Genomic DNA, 4,501 nt, shown 5'->3' with positions numbered 1-4,501 from the left:
AAATAACATGTATAATACTTAATTGATTCATATTAAGAATTGATTTTTGATTATCTTGGGGTTTTAAGGTTAAATTAGTTGCGTTTGCTTGTAGAATTGAACTAGTGCATAAACTTAAACTTATCCTTGCAAAAATGAGTTGACTGAAGTCTAATTTGTATTCTAAAATCTAGGAAAGTGGTGTTTACAAACACTATTTAAGAACTTTCTAAATAAGGGTCATGCTATCTCAAGTCAATCTCATTCAATAGCTTTGAGGTAATAATAGAAGATAGCAAGCATGTTTATTCATATTCTGATTATTGTTGTGGATGCTAATGAATGCCCTCTAGTAATATTTAAAAAAATTCCTTTTATTAGTTTAGAAACCAATGATGAATGTCTTTGTCATGTACCTAGGAATGTGTATTAATAGGCGTTTATGTGGATAGAGATGCTAACATGTAGCACACATTGCTTAAGCTAGTTATATTAGGTCATGTAGACAACTTCTGTAATTAATTATAATTATGACACTCTCATATTATTTTATTAAGAGGTTTCTATATAGAAGGTGACCATCATTATAAGGATGTTATTGAGTATTTATATCATTTAATTAATTATATTAGGTGATGAGTAGGTCATTAGGAGTATGATACCACCAATACAATATCATACTCAACATTTGTCCTTTCTCACCTCCTATATATAAACCACCTTCTAATAATATAATTGAGGGATATCATAATTCTATTCTAGGCGTACTCATCACCTAATATAATTAATTACATAAGTTGTCTACATGCCCTAATATAACTAACTTAAGTAATGAGTTCCACATGTCAACATGTTATAGTATAATATCCCTATGTACATAACACTCTTTAAATACTACACACATCCTTCCAATAATATTCACTCCTTATATATAAACTTTCTTATAGTACAATAGAGGTGTATCATGATTCTATTAAAGAAGTACTCATCACCTAATATAATCAATTACACAAGTTGTTCACATGACCTATTATAACTAACTTAGCAATATGTTGCATGTGTCATCGACCTTATTATATCATATCGATAGATAATAAAATTCTTTAAATACTACACATCCTTCCAATGCTATTTACTTCCTATATATAAACCTTCTTATAATATGATCAAAATATATCATAATCCTATTAAAGACACAATCATATTATCTAATATAATTATTTACACAAATTGTACACATTACCTATTATAACTTAAACAATGTGTTTGGCATGTGACTACTTACAAAATCATATCCGTAAACTACATAACACGATTAACTAATAATGAGTGGAGAAGATTTAATTTTGAGTTGAACTTTAAAATTTTGAGATTTCGCACGTACAAATAAAATCGTGCAAAACTAACACTGAATAGATCTATTATTGCATGAAATGTCTCATGCATGTGCATGCAATTTTCACCATTACGACTCTGTAACATATTATTGCATGAAAGGTCACATGCATTACGACTCTGTAACATATTATTGCATGAAAGGTCTCATGCATGTGCATGCAATTTTCACCATTACGACTCTGTAACATATTGCTACTAGTTGTGATCTACAAAATTATACAGCCAAATTTATATTTTCCCACCCAGGCACATATACCGCCTGTTTCTTTGCATCCTTTTAAATGTGGGATTTGAATGCCGTGAATTGGATGAGAAATGCTGGTAAACCAAAAACTTTTAAACCTTGATGAAGTCAGCTAGATTGTACCTGGTTCCTCCCCAGTCCCCATGTACTCAATAAATGATACAAATAGTCCTTTCAATGCAAGGAAATGGCACATAATTAAACACGTTAATCTGAAAAGTATATCAGATGGCCATGTGTGCCCACGGACTGAAAAAGATGAGTAATTAGTGAACTTTGACTTAAAATTGGTTGAACTGTCAGTATGCCAGCTGGCTGCCAACAAATCATGGAGGATGTTGGGCTTGTTGATTCTAGGAGGTCATGTTTGACAGGAAGATATAGATACCGTATCTGGGTCACTGTGGATATTTTGTTGGGTAGCCAGGATTAAAAAGTTTTCTTTAAAATCATCTGTTGGGTGTTGTGTTATCCAAGTGTGTGGAATCTGTAAATGCATATGAAATGCATACTTTATAACTTTAAGCATATGGGTGGCAGTCTGCAATGTCGTCCCTAGTGGTACGGTTGGTTATGGTCTAAACAGTGTGGAAGTAACGTTTTCGGGGACAAGACCCTGGATTGATCTGTTGGCATGGTGCTTTCTTTAGTACTTCTCTCAGCAGTGTCAGAGCTACTCTCTAGTATGTGGCTGTTATCTGTGTGAATTGCTAACTCTACTTTCAGCAGTTTCCGTGCCACTCTCTAGCTTGTGGTTCTTATTTATGTGACTGGCTGACTAATCCATGAGGAGCCCACTTCTTGCAGACAGAAGTGGCCATGAATTAAATTCAAGTGACCCAAGGGATGCTGTTGTCTCCAATATAACTGGGAAAGGTTATACCTATTGGATGAATAGATATTTCATTTGCATTCTTTCATGGCTAATGAGTTCAATACAGTTCGCTAGTTCTATAGATTGGCAGGATGCAAAACAAGTATAAAAACGGTCTCCAGCCCTATAGAGTCATTGGGAGGTGCGGGTCTCATCGGACAATCTTCAGCTGCTTCAATGGCCATGTAGAAATGGGCATCTCTTGTTGAGTGATTTCTTGCGCAGACAATGAACACAGTTTTGATAAGTCATAAAAATTAGAGAGTCTCGATTGTCATGTGAATTCAACAAGATTCAAGTTCACTAACGCTTCTTAAGAAATGGCCTTATCTTGATGATGGATCACAAAGTGTGATCCTAAATATTGATACGAAAAACTCTACATGAAACATTGATTAAAAAACTCTACTCAATTTTTTACCTCTTCCATCTGATATTTGTCTTTATCATTTTCTGTCTTTTGGTCTATCGCTAGTTTTGTGGGGAAAAGCATTGCCCTCGAACTTTTGAAAAGGGACAGATGTGGGGATCAATCTAAAGGAAAAATTGCGAAATTCACTTAATTCCAATTATGGAGATTAATTGCTAATCAGATGCGCACGGGAAGTCAAATGAATGTCTTAATGAAACCTATTGGGATAAATCATAATGAATGTCTTAATGAAACCTATTGGGATAAATCATATTTTCTAAAGTTTGAAATCACATTCTAGCCATTACACACACGCTTACGGTGATTATATACATAGCCATCTTTATCATCCAGTTTCACTACATATTCGAGCACTGTAAACCATTTTGAGCGAGGACGGAGAATACACAATTCTATAGGTCGAAAACTTAGAACAGCATATATGGCATACACCTACTACAATTCAAACCAGAAAAAGGAGTTTTCATGTCATCTGAGGAGGTGTGATGAACTAAATATATTTATTATGTTCCTTGTTAAAACATGTGTTTTTCCTATAACATAATATTTTTTTTTTTGGGCCATTTTGGGCATGGTGCAATGATTATTCAATGATGATGTTGTTGCAATCAATGTTCAAACTCTCATTGGGCCATTAAGCATGCCCGGTTTGTGCCCAGGCTGGGTCATTGGGTTTGCTGGTTTGAATAGGTTGTAATGCTGTGGGAAGAGTCCTCATCTGGCTGTGGCCTCTCTGGCTTGAACCAAGCTAAAAAATCCCGAGTTACCAAAATAAATATATATATTTTTTCTCAATAATCCCAAGCATAACTGCAGTCTCAATAACCCCACGCAGATTATTCTTGACAAGCCAGACTTTCTAGAGTCATGTTTTCATTATATTAACTACTACTTTTCATCAGCATGGCCATGACATGGATTGGTAACTGTCATGAGATTGCATGAAATGCTGGGCCACATTCCAACGGACAACTGTCAAAACTTTTTCACCTGTATTCTTTATACCAATAGATAAAACCACAATTTGTGCAATCTGTATAAAGAAGTTTGGTGTAACTGCTAGTATGTCAGATCACCATGTGGAAAACGTCTAGTATCACTCTGTTTTAAAAGCATGATTTGATTTAGAATAGCCCATATGTTTATTTAAATGTCAGACAATCATGTGAAAATCAGATGTCAAACTTTGTTTGAGTGAAAGCATTAAAAAAGATCTACTTGCACTTTTCATATTCAACATGTTTCAGAACATTCAGTTTTAACATTTCATTAAATCTGCAATCAAGCAACCAATGAAACACGTTGCAATTTTACTTTATAAAAGAACAAGATGATTGAAAATATAAATTCACAGCTGGTTCCAGTTTTTCAGGTTCAATTGCCATGTAAAATGATTGAGTCATTTGTATGCCTACAAATTTTTGCATGGATATCCTCACAAAATTGTGATCTGTAACTTCGGTATGGAAACTTATGGAAAATTAATGATATCAATTACAAAAGATCTTGCATTTTTTATAGGGAAACAACAGCCTCTTATAAAGTCGCTTCATGCATGAGACTTTGCTTGAAC

The sequence above is a fragment of the Cryptomeria japonica genome, chromosome 5 (genome assembly GCF_030272615.1).
Source record: "Cryptomeria japonica chromosome 5, Sugi_1.0, whole genome shotgun sequence".
NCBI classification, from domain to species: Eukaryota; Viridiplantae; Streptophyta; class Pinopsida; order Cupressales; family Cupressaceae; genus Cryptomeria; species Cryptomeria japonica.
Note: the sequence above shows the minus strand (reverse complement) of the source record.